At 33.0% G+C, this 13925-nt stretch overlaps 1 long non-coding RNA gene across 1 annotated transcript in view; it reads right to left on the reverse strand.

Moving 5' to 3' along the window:
* Positions 1-12213, reverse strand: part of LOC125281015 (uncharacterized) — a 53409-nt gene extending 41196 nt beyond the window's left edge. Inside the window, exon 1 of the long non-coding RNA XR_007187989.2 lies at positions 12096-12213. This is a non-coding gene — a long non-coding RNA (uncharacterized LOC125281015). The remainder of the gene's footprint in view (positions 1-12095) is intronic.
* Positions 12214-13925: the final 1712 nt, after the last annotated feature.

Here is a 13925-nt window from a genome sequence, read left to right on the forward strand (position 1 = left end):
GTCGATCATTACTTCTGTGGCTATAGGCAATCTTTTTAATGTTTCTGAGGCTCCCTATCTTCATATCCTACAAGATTACTGTCAGGATTAAAATTAATAAAATAGTACATAAAATTCATTTTGTATAAAAGACACAGAACTTTCATTTCTATTATATTTGAAATGATGTTCATACACTCGGCACTTATTTTTTTTCTCTGAATACTTCAGGTTTGTCATTTAACTAGAAAGAGATATTTAATGAAGGTTATATAGGTCTTTGTTGCCTCCATGGCACACACTTTATACTTGATATATTCATGATCATTATTTGAAATTTTTGCAACTAGCTCCATATTTATAAATATTTTATTCTATAGTATTTGATTTGAAAATGTTCAAAGTTATGCCCCCCAGGCATGTAGGTGTTTAAAGCTTTAGAGTGATAGAAATAAGAATGCATTAATCTGGGTCTACTAAAATCTTGCTTTTTCTGGGTGTATTTATTATGCTAGAAAAAAATTATGCTAAGTTAAATAAGTCACGCAGAGAAAGGCAATTATCATATGATCTCACTCATATGTGGAACATAGGGAAGCATGGAGGACATTAGGAGCAGGAAGGGAAAACTGAAGCGGGGGAGATCAGAGGGGGAGGTGAACCATGAGAGACTATGGACTTCAGGAAACAAACTGAGGATTTCAGAGGTGAGGGCTGTGGGGGGATGGGCTAGCCCGGTGATGGGTATTAAGGAGGGCATTATCTCAATGAGCACTGGGTGTTATATGCAAATAATGGATCATGGAACACTACATCAAATTACATACATACATACATACATACTTTATGTAAAAGTCTTAGTTCTTAATTTCATAAAAAGTATCCAAATTCCACACCACAATTTTTGAGGTTCTAAAAAATGTATTAGTTTTTAAACTTGAAAGTGGTTTTTTTCAGCAAAAGGTAAATAAAATGTTGACAATATCAAATATCAGTATACTTTGGTTCCTGCATATACTTCTATAAATATTATTCTCTACCTGCATAATTTAACCCAAAACTTTCAAACATCAAGTCAGATGCTTAAGTTGATAAGAGTGATTGAATTTTGCTAAAAGTCAGAGATAGTAAAATAATCTAAATATATATTTTTTCAAAGTTCCTATGATTTAGTATTTCAATAAAATATTCACATATAATTCCAAGAATTTTAGTATTTCAGATAACACCTTCAAGGACAGAAGCCATTATAAAGCATATTTGTATTTTGCTATAAACTACAAATGGTCTTGAGAAACCTGAAAGTTTCTGCATTTTCCTAGTGGCTTGATGCTAATATCCATCCCATTATCCTATAACTCACTCAGGCATTTAGGATTAGACTTGTAGTGAGTTGGAACCACATGTTTCACTGCATTTTGTCAGATTACTCTTTGCCAACATCAACAAGGAAACTTACGCAGTCTCAATAAATTCAACAAGTTAATAAACAGATGAGTAAGGTTAAAAATTGATAAATTACAGTCACCTTTTCTTACAAATACCAGACTTTACTATGTTATGCTCTGTGCTATTTAGATATTTTGAAGTTAAAAAATTTAAAAATACATTGTGTGCTGCAAACATTCTGTGGAGTTTGCTATTTAGACTTTTGCAGAGAAATCATCCAAGTGAAAAATTGGACCGTCTTGTTACTGTCACATGATTTCCTATTAGCTACTAACCTGTATTGCCTTAAATTGAACATGTGGCACTGTGGTACATTTCATGTCACATTTCTCCCAGAAGTTCAGCATTTTCTGAACATTAAATGGTATTTGTTGAAAGTCAGGTCCTAAGAGAACCATGAGTCTGAGAACTTTGGCCAACATGAAAAATATGGCAGAAGGACATTTGTTCCTTGATGACCTGGTTCCAGGCGCTTGTACTACACTTCCAGAATCCAAAGCTCAGTCATTACTTAGCAGCCAATGACAAAGCCCAAACTCAAAATACTAACAGAATATACAGAGAAGATATCACATGATTCTATATGGAATTAACAATATTTTTTTTAAAGATTTTATTTATTTGAGAGAGAGATAGAACAAGTGTGCACGAGCAGGGGGAGGGGCAAAGGGAAAAGCAGACTCCCTGCTGAACAGGGAGCCCATCATGGGGCTGGATATCAGGACCCTGAGATCATAACCTGAGCTGAAGGCAAATGCTTAACCGACTGAGCCACCCAGGCGTCCTCAACAATATTTTTTAACTGTGCAGCTGTCTTAATAAAAAATAGAAAATTGAAGGTGCGACATAAATATCACTGGTGCATTTAAAAGGAAAAATACTGGAATTATCAACTAGCAAAGAAGACAAAGAGCTTGAGTTTTAGCTATACAGTTTATGTCGCATTTTTAAAACAGGAGCCATTCATGCTGGTACAGGGAGATAAAAATTTTCAAGAAAAAACAAAGACAGTTTCAAGTGTTCAAAACAGCATGTTTAGGGGCGCCTGGGTAGTGCAGTCGTTAAGCGTCTGCCTTCAGCTCAGGGCGTGATTCCGGCGTACCGGGATCGAGTTCTGCATCGGGCTCCTCGGCTGGGAGCCTGCTTCTTCCTCTCCCACTCCCCTGCTGTGTTCCCTCTCTCGCTGGCTGTCTCTCTGTCACATAAATAAAATAAAATCTTAAAAAAAAAAAAAACAGCATGTTTAGATTATTTTATGAATTGCCATGCATTTATTAAACACCTGTGACTTGTAAGATGCTGTGTTCTGTCCCCCGTAGGAAGTCACATAGACACTGACCTGGAACCATGGACACTAAGTTTACCATGTAAAATTTTAGTGATATTACAAAAGAAAAAACAGTGTTTTAGAAGGAAATAACAGGGAAGCATAATAAACCTGTTATCCTTTGCTAATTAAATCAGCTATAATACATTTCATTCTTATATATGTTTTTGCACATAACCTTGAAAAGAATACATATGCATCGGTCGGAAGAATGGCACACTGGGTTGGCAGGCAAAACATCCACTTCAAACCTGATAATTAATATGCTGGAAGTTGTTGCAGGCAGTAAGATTTAGGGTAGTCAGAAGGCAAATCAATGAGGAGAAGAAAGACCACACACTGAGTTTCTAAGTGTCAATTATGAAGTATGAGCACATATTAAGTGAAAAGATGTCCATAGGAAATTAGAGAGGGAGTGGTACATTATAAGGCACAAAGGAGAGGTTGAAAATAGGGATGTATATTCAAAAATCATCCATGATAAGTAAATGGTAGAGCCACTGGTGATTTACAAGGGAAGAATAGAAGGAAAAGGGAAAGCTGAGGATAATTCTTATATAAATACTAAAAAAGGAAAAGGAGCTGTCCTTCAACATAAGATTTTCAGATAAGAGTCCCTTACACCTAATGTGCTTCTACTAAATATATCGTAATTTTGAGATATTACTACCCTATTCAGTGAATCATCAAAGTTGAAAAGTGGTTAAATGCCAGTTTAACAAAATATTCTTATTTCATAATAATGCTATTTCAAGTGCTAAAAACAAATTCTAACATATCACTGCTTAGTAAATATCTCTGAACCAAATTTACAGCAAAAATATGCACACCAACATATACTATGTCTTTAGAGAAATAACATGATAACATTGGAAAATTTTCAAGACTGAGTCCATCTGGCTCTACAGCCTATTACCTTTTCTGTATCTCACTACCAATGGAGAAGTTATTTTGAGAAAATGAATATCAAAAGTGAAAGGTAAGCAGTATAAAAAGAAGAAAAAGAAGATAACTGCATTGATGATTGCTTATGTTCTATTAATAAACTTAATCAAGATTTGCAAAAAATTATATGAACGGGCTTTATTTTTATAAAGATTAATCTGATATCTACATTAGCTGATGAAGATGCTACTGAAGAGTCTTGTTTTGTGGCAGAGTCATAACTGAATCATTTCCATTTGCTCAGTCCAGATCTATCTAACAATCATACAAAGGGCTTGCCCAAACTGGCAGAAGCAAGTTAACTATTACTCCATAAGAAAATAACTTTTTAATATTTCTCCTCTTGATTATTATTATAACCTTAAATATTATTATGGGATAATGATATTAGTATTTAAGGTACTTTTTTCCCCCCTTCTTTTGGTTTTCAAGTTTTCTAAAGCCATTATATTTTAATAAACCATTGGTTTTATATTATTTTTCTAGTCATAAGTTTACTAAGAGCTCCTCACCCATAGACTTTTTTTTTAAATCATGCCTTGCACTGATAAAACCTAAAAGTGGCCAGGCACATTGAATTTTTCTACTCAATTCAGAACCTGATTTCATTACTTCAAATCAAGATCTAGCCCAAAGCACATTTTCAATGAATGCAAGCAAAGTCATGGAGGGGATTAGAGGTGGGGAGTTATCCTGATTCTCAGTGGTTCACTATGATAACTTTAAATGAAGTGGCAAATATATTGCTTTAGTAAGCTTTGGTGAAAAGTTTTAAATACTATTATTTTGATCACACGGAGGAATAAGGTTTCAAATAATATTATTATTACTAATATTCAAAAATAATAATTCTCAGAATATAGTTTTAACAAATTAGAATACAAAAAGACAAAGAAATATATTTAATAATTATCACTGAAGAAAAATAACTTTTCAAAGAGCTCATTTTAATTACCATTCAGGTTTTCTTGACAGCCCTTTGAAAAAATATAAGTGGTACTTATTTGTGGAAGAATTTCTGAATTTCTAAGCTCACATCATAGCTTGTGGGCTTTATATAGTAAGAGTCACTTCGGTTACTCTCATTATATCTTCTTAAGCTTTGATTTTGCCAGCAAATATTTCTCTGCAAATGGGCTGGCCCAAAACAATGGCACCATTAATTGCTAAGTGAGCTGAAAAACAATGAGACCTCCAGGCTCTCGTACAAATTGGACAGTCAGAGCTGTCGGCCTAATCAGATACGGTTGTGCTCGCCTGTGGATCAGTTGGACTCCTTAGAAATGTTCTCCACATCTGTCACTTTCCCACTTCTCACAATAAGCACATGTCAAGCTTTATAGTTCTACAGTCTTGTTTTCTAAGAAATCTGTGCATATATGTAGGCAAGAATCGTATTGGTTTGACATAGTCCTCCAGAGGGAGCTCAATTAGAAGCCAGGCTCAGAGAAAAACATAAAAAATACATGAGTATAAGAAAGGTTCACTATTTGTGTGAGTTAAAGTGAATAATACAGTAGTAAAACCTAAAAATCTTTCAAAAGCCATGCATGGATCTTATTAACAACTGTTAATTTCTTATCTAAGTCAATACACCACCATTTCAGAACCCTATGCACCCATTATTCCCCATCTTATGCAAAAACACACTAATGACATTTAATTTTAACTCAAAATTAAAAATTATTTGTGTAAGGATTTCAATAATTATGAAGAATTGACACCCCACCTTTGGAATTAACATAACCAAAAATCATTGCATTGAATTCTTAAGTAGCAACTATTATAATTATTTCCCTCATTCTGACAGCAATGAAAATATTTGATAACAAAAGCAGGAAAATAGTCTCATATAAGTACATGACTTAAAACATGTATAATTTTTGTTTTTAAACAAGGTGCTTTTGGAATCCTCTACTTGCACTTGACTAGCTCACTTTTTTCAAAAAAATATTAGAAACTTATTAGTTATTGGGGTGCCTGGCTGGCTCAGTTGGTAGAGCATGCAACTCTTGATCTCAGGATTCCAAGTTCAAGCCCCACATCGGGTGTAGAGCTTACTTTAAAAAAAAGAAAAAGAAAAAGATACTTATCAGTGACTACTCTTCTTTAATCATCTTCTATTATTACTTCCTTTTCAGGGCTTATTATGTTTATCTTGCAAATTAAGCTATAAAAGCACAGAGGAATTATTTTATGAATAATATATCATCCACATAAAGGGTGATCAAATACAAATGTGTGTTTCTTTATTTAACAAATATTTGTTGCACACCTAGCTAAAGTCAAGTGCTGGGCTAGCCTGGAGACCCAAAAGTAAATGAGAAAATACAACTACAGCCACAGACCTGAGTCAACTTGATAAATATACGTAAGTTCTTCAAGTAGTTAGCTTACATTTTGTTTGTCTATTCCAACCTGTTCTTTTGAAACAAAGATGTAATCTATGAAAAGGGCATAGGCCTGCAATCTGGACTCTTCATCCCTGACACTATTAAGCAATTATAATTTAGGAGAGTCACTAACTTTGTGTCTTTGTTTCCTTTTTTGCTTGTCATGTGTTTTTCTTCATAGCTCTGCCTTTGTACAAGTTCATAGATATAGAGACACTGATACTGTCTTATATTTCTTAATTTTCCCTGTGGCTTAGTTCAATTCAAATTCTTCAACCTAACTAAACTTATAGGTAAAATAAGAATTTGTACCAAACTACCAAGTAATATACATATAATAATATATAGTCACAGGCAGCATTGATTTTAGTCCAAACTTTATGGAAATAAAATGAATAGCTCTTAAGTCTGGAATTTGTTTTATAGGCAGGCATTGTTCTATGTGATTCAATGAAAGTATCTCATTTAATACTTTCAACTGTATTAGTACCAGGGAGTAGTTACTTAGCAGTAAAAATTCACCCAAACAATCCAGGACCCACCTTCAGTATATCTATATTCTTACCATTAATGTAAAGTCCTCGCCATTACACAAGTTCACTGCCAGTTAAGTCACTATCTTTGTCTTTGTTCTTTTTTTTCTTAACTTTTTAATTAGAATTATTAAACAGAACACATAAGAACATAGGTATGTATATGCACCCATCACCAACCTCTTTCCCTCTCTCCACTGAATTAAAGTAAATCCCAGACACCATAGCATTCCACTTTAAGTACCCTCAAAATATTATCACACATAAAGAAAACAAAAATCATCTCTTAATATCATATACTACACATCTAACAAGTTTCAAATGTTCCCAAATGTCTCATGATTGATTTTAATAATTGGCTTGTTCAAATCAGGATTCAAACAAGACATACATTTTTTTTCTTTCAATATCCTTCTTGTTATATCTAACATATCTGCTGGGTCTTCAAACTTTTGACTCTACCATTTGTTTTGTTAATAACTCATTATTTTCCCATTTTCGCATTTCACACTTCCAAAAGCCCATTTATCCTAACACAAGAATGGCCAATTCGACCCTGATAATTCTACTATATTGCTACGCAGCTGGGATCAAATATATTTAGTCTGGAACTATGTCCTGTCACTATTAGAACAACGTGCTATTTGATGAACATTTTTAATTATTACTAAAAAATTATAGATATTTTATGCACAGTGGTCAGTAATTTATTTTCCTAGATCAATCCCAACAATCTGTCAATGTAGGACTATTCATGAAGAGTCAGAATTTTTGTTTCAATAAAAATACTTATAACAAATGTTTTAAATGCTTAAGGAGAAAATACAGATTCTTTTAATTGATCCAGCCAGCTCAGAGATAACTACAATTGTTATTTTGCTATCCTCTATTTTCTTAAGTAAGATTTAGAGAGAGACAGAGGGATTGAAGATACTGAAAGACTGATAGGAGTAATGGGGGCAAACTCTAGATTCAGATAGAACTAATTCAAACCCCATTTCTGATAATTATTAGCTTTTTGATCTACACATCTCAATCTTTCTGAGCATCTTTCCTCACTGCAAAAAAACAGAATAACGTTTATATTGTTGAGCAGCTTAAATGTTGTGTGGCAATTAAGAATGCAAGCTCATTCATTACACTGCACAGATTATGCACTAACTTATTAATGCTTTCAGAGTGTGAACTGTGAAATGGAATTAATAAGATATAAATGTGTATATTGAGAATTTGCGAGAGTCTGTACCATTTTAAAAATGTATTTAAAAACAACAAAAAAACCCACAATCTTTCACTAAAGGTATTTCTTGTTTGAAATCTCTGATCATACTCCCGTCATCAAATTTTAAATATTTTTTTAAAGAATTTATTTATTTTTATTTGAGAGAAAGCAGAGTAAGAGAGGGAGAGAGAGCACAAGCCAGGGGAAGGGGCAGAGAGAGAGGGAGAAGCGGATTCCCACTGAGCAGGGAGCCCGATGTGGGGCTCCATCCCAGGACCCTGAGATGATGACCTGAGCCGAAGGCAGATGCTTAACCGACTGAGCCACCCAGGCACCCCTAAATTTTAAATATTTTAATAGCCATGGCTTCAATTATATTATAGGCTCAACAAATAGAAAAATAGTCAATATATATGTACGTAACTTAACAATACAAAGAGCTCCGCTTGCTGACTCTGTTGACTTCATTTATACTCAATTATTTTTAGCCAAACTAGTGACCCATTTGAATTGCATAAATATAAGTTAATGATAATTATCTATGATTTAAGGACACCTCTGACACCATGTGAAATGAATATATGTTACTGCAATCTTAGCTAGTGAATATAAAAATAATTCTCTTCAGCCTTGCAGCTGTCTAGATGCAAATAAAACATTTGAGATTTTGCACAACCTATACTCATTTTCAGACTTGAATGTGTCATTTCTCGTCCCCCCAGAAAGAGATAACCAAAAGCCTACCAAAAAATGCTGTCTCTGATTTTTATTAAAATGTAAGCAGAGTCAAAAGGCTCTCTTTGGGCCAGAAATAATTCTTTCCATAATCCAAAAGAATAGTCTCTCTGCCTGATGTAAATGCCTTGATTATTAGAAAAATAATGTATCAGAAATTTGACACAAAAATGGACATTTATTTTTTAGAATTTTATTCACCTGCTTCTGTATTAAATTGCTTTTGTGTAATATCCAAGTAGAGCAATAGAAAATATTACTATAAATAACTGATTTAAATTAAAATAAATTTAAATGTGGCCCAGAAGAACAAAAATGTTGATTTTTAAAAAGAGAACCTTACAAGGAAACACTTTCAATACATTCAATTTTTTTAATGCAACTTCAGAAAGCAATTCAGAATCCCAGGAAAGAGAATTTATGGAACGGAACCCTAGGGAGGAGACCCAGATATGACACCTCTGATTTCCACCTGGACAGTTCCATTAACACATTTGAAACACAAGAGCCTCCCGAGACAGTGCGGCGTTTTGTCTCACTGACTTTATCCTATCCATCTGACAGTCCCCCTTTGAGATCCAGGCCTGGAATGTGTCCCAGCTACAACACGATGTTAGTTATGTTAACTGTGATAGAATGAAGAATGTGCTTTAAATAAACTAAAATGTGTAATATAATTAAACAAGTATAAGAAATCCAAAAGACTCAGAAAAAGGAATTAAAATTATTAGGCCTAATGGCTCGAAATTAAAGCAAGCAGTGTCTCAGGCAAGCATGTAGGTATGTGTGACTGAGCTGGGTAAATGGCTTATCCAGAAGGGACACAATGTCAGGAGTGGTTGAGGAAGTGAAGAGAAAAGGCTGCATCATGGAATTAGCCAGATCAGTGAAAAGCCTGCAGAGTTAGAAGGGAAAGCAGATGGTACACACTGGTTACATTTACAATAGCAATACCAATTCTAAAAGCCCTGTTTTTTCTTTTGTGATTCAGTCTAAACTATCCAGACATTTTTTGCTATTACTGAGACAAACACACACAAGGTCTTTGCAAAAGTTTACAATACTTTTCTTCCCATTCACAATTTAAAAAAAAAAAAAAACAACTAGGAATGTTCATTATAAAATAAATATTCTTACAATTAGAAACCTAATGCTTATTTTCAAATGTATTCATCACTTTTAGTGAATAATGGTATGTGAAATTTAAGGTTCCTTAAAGCTCACTTAATATAAATTGTTATGTGTTCTCAAAACTCTCATTCTGGGACTAACTTAATATAAAAATTGTTATGCGTTCTCAAAACTTTCATTCTGGGACTAACTACTACAGTGGCTTGTTTTAAACTTTTTCCTTATGTGAATGAAAAATCAAAACTTTTTAAACCTTCTCTAAAAGTAATATGGTCATTCTCTCTTTGGCCCAAGTATTGCAAAATAATGGTCTACTTTTTGAATTTTCCCATTGTGTTTTTCACAGAGACTCAACTTTTTCTTGAACATCTCTCATACTCAAATCTCACTGAAATATACAAAAATACAGTTAAATATGTGCAACATTAATGTGTGATTAAAGAGTTTACACTTGCATATAATATGAATTTCTACTTGTCTTTACGCTTCCTTCATCTAATCCACATATGACTCAAATTACAGATCTTTTTAAAAAGATTTATTTATTTACTTATTTGAAAGACAAAGCGCATGCATGCAGGTAGGAGGCACGGGGTGGGTGGGGGTGGAGAGTCTTAAGCAGACTCCATGTTGAGTGCGGAACCTGACACAGGGCTCAGTCTCATGACCCTGAGATCAGGACCTGAACCACAACCAAGAGTTGGTCACTTAACTGACTGTGCCACCCGGCGCCCCTCAAGTTACAGATCTACTCTGAAGAACAGGTGGAAAATCAGTAAGAAAGTAGGCAATTCTGTACTGTTATTGCATTGGTAAAACAGTAAGTGAAATTAGAGTGTTTTACCATCCTAGTAATATCAGGAAAGAGATAATAATAATTTATAGTAGACAGTATTAAGTCAAGAATGCTTATTGTATATTATAATATAGAATATTCTATAATATAGAATAGTAAGAAATGTATGACTAACAAGCTATTTTGAGTGGGGAGGGAAGACGGGGAGGAAGACTAAATAATAAAATACTTGCATTTGGTTAATTTAAAGAAAACAAGAAAGGACGGAAGAAGAATAGATAACATATGGGACAGGTAGGAAAACAGTTACTGAGAACTTTAAATAGAAATATTTCACAGTTCTATTAATAAAAAATGGACTAAATACTCCAAAACAATGAACATGAGACATTATTAAAGAAAAATAAACTACTTATAAAAGGCATATCTTAAATGTAAAGCTACATAAAGTTTAAAAGTAAAAGTAAAAATTGAAACAAAAAAATTATAGTTATATTAATAGACATTAAGGCAATATGTATTATTAGAGAATAAATGGCACTTTAAAATATTTATAAGCTGGTGAGTCCACTTGAAAGATATAAAAATTCAAAATCTTTATTGATCTAATGGTTTAGCTTCAAAGTATATTCAGCAAAGATTAACAGAACTAAAAGGAAAAATTGATTAACCCTCAATTATAGTTAGAACTAACATTTTTCTCACTAACAGATCAAATAAGCTGATAAAAAATCGGTAGACACATAAAAGAATGACAATGAGCAAATCTGACCCAACTGATTGATATCGAATAGCATATACCACAGTAAGAGAATACATCTTTTCACATAAACATTTATCGAAATGAACCATACGTTGAGTTATAAAGGAAGGCTAAACAAAGATTGAAATTATTACAGAACACCAAATTCTGTCAAAGCAAAGCAGAGATGCTGTGCATCTCTGACCACAGCAGAAATGCAATATAAGAAAATCCCCAACTTCTAAAAAAAACAAAGAAGAAATCAGAATGAAAAGTACAAAATATTTTTTAACTAATTGACAATGAAAAAACCATATGTCAAAGCTAAACCTGTACTTAGAGAAAAATTCATAATCTTGAACATTTATATTTCGTGAACAAAATGAAAATGAGTGATCTATGTATCTAGCTCCAGAATCAGAAAATAAATAGCAAATAAAGAAAAAAGGAAATAATACAGTAAAAGCAGAAAAAAATAAAAGGTAAATTTACACCAGACAGAAGTCAATAAAGCTACAAATTTATTCTTTAAAACAAAAAATGTTGACAAACATATGGCAAAACCGAGCAAGAAAAGAAAAGGGGGAGAGAAAGCAGAACTTAACCAACATGGGGAATGAAAAAGAGGACCTAATTACAGTCTTAAAAAATAAGAAGAAAATATATATATACAACTATATACCAGTAAACCTTAAAATTTACATGATCTGGAAAATTTTCTAGAAAAACAATTTATCAAAACTTTACCAAAGAAGAAATTTAAAAATTTAAGTATTTCTATAAATGTTATATCTTTCTTTGTCCTCTTTTTATAAGGAAATCTCCAACTTCAAATTAACTTACCAGGAAATTTTTCCAAATACTCAAGCAAAATCCTATGCAGTCTTCCAGAAAATAGAAAATGGAGTCATTCCCATATCATTTTATGGAGTCAGAATAACCTTGATACAAAAACCTGAAAAGGATATTGTAAGAAATGTAATATACACACCCATTTCTTCATGAAAAAGGATAAGAAAAAAATCCCGAACAAAACATGAGCAAATCAAAGCCAGCCACATAAAATGAATTAAAATTTTATACTTAATATTGAGGGTTTTCTGTGCCTGAGAAATTGATGGCCACTAAAGAAATACGAATAATATTTTTTAAAATTATGGTTGATCCTAATCCAAAATATATTTCAAGTATAATATGATGATTTACATTTATAAACTTAGTAAGAGCCTCTCAAAACAAAATTTGAGCAAAAATGGTTAGTATTCTGGTCATTTTCCGATGTAGCTTTCCTCACATAAATAAATCTTGTGACCCTAATAAATCAAAGAGAATATATGTAATAAAAGATTTCTCAAATATGTTCTGTACAATTCTGGTACACTTTAAGAGGAAAACACACTAGAGTTTCCCAAATTTGTTTGATCTTGAAACCACCATCTTCCTTTTTCTGGCATGAAGCAGCACTCTTCGAATAATTTTGCTTTAAGTAAACTTTAAATAAATTTGACAATTCAAAGAACTTTTTGAGGTTGGTACGCCATGTATTATACCAATGAGAAAACTAAAGCTCAGAAAAGGAGGACTCGTCTAATGTCACTGGGCAGGCAAGTGGGAGAAAGTCCACATGTCTCACTTTCAATGTCTCATGAAGTCCATATAATAGAAGTCTAAGATGCTATTTTATTCACTTAGACTATGCCAATTTTATCACGTCTTTACAAAAAAAAAATTTAGTCATATGTCAGCAACTTGGTAATTATATTTTAAAAATTCATCCCTCTTATCACAATTCATGCAAAATATGAAAGGTGAGAGATAACTGACAAATTTTTATCCCTATTCTTAGTCCTACTTTCTCTTTTAAAACATCAGATCATTGGCAATGATATTGAATACAGCTAGTTCTCCCATCCCAATTTTCCTTATCTGAATCTTGCTGGATCAATATCCTTTTACTCTTTGACTTTATACATCTGCCTTGCCAGTTATAATCATGGGTCAGCCCATCTGCCCATTTCTTTTGTTCCTTTTCCCAGGCTGCTAAGAATACATTGCAGTGAAATCAATATCGCTATGCAACTATCTCACTATGTTTTTAAAAATACATTTGACACTTATCCACTTATTGTCCCAATTCTTTAATCAACGATTAGTAGAAGATTCAAATCCAAGTTTCTAAGCCCAGCAAATGTCCTTGTTTCATACTATCAGGAAATAGAAACCATCTGGAGCAAGTATTTTCAACCTCCTCCCCACCTCAAAATTTACTTAAAAAAAAAAAATCACTTGTATCAATTCTATTTGCACTTTTCTGAAAGAAAACCATGCTTTCTTACCAGTAATTGATTCTCTATCAATTATCATCTGCCTACTCAACTCTTCTTGGAAGAGTCATCTATATTTGCTGCTTCTTCCATCTCACTTTCATTCTTCCATTCATTATAATCTCTTTCCTCTGATTACTCCATTTAAAAATGTTCTTGGGGGAAAAAATCTCCTATTGTCTCACAGTTGTCAAATCCAATGACTTCTTAGAAGTCCTCATCCTTCTTGACCCCACAGTCCTGATTTTCTAAAACTGACTGCCCTATCTTTAAAATTTCCTGATCTTTGGTCTTCTATTACACCTCTGTTTTCATAGCTTCCCTAAGTTTCTGATTATGCTTCATCTTT

This window comes from Ursus arctos, unplaced genomic scaffold, assembly GCF_023065955.2.
Source record: "Ursus arctos isolate Adak ecotype North America unplaced genomic scaffold, UrsArc2.0 scaffold_11, whole genome shotgun sequence".
NCBI lineage: Eukaryota > Metazoa > Chordata > Mammalia > Carnivora > Ursidae > Ursus > Ursus arctos.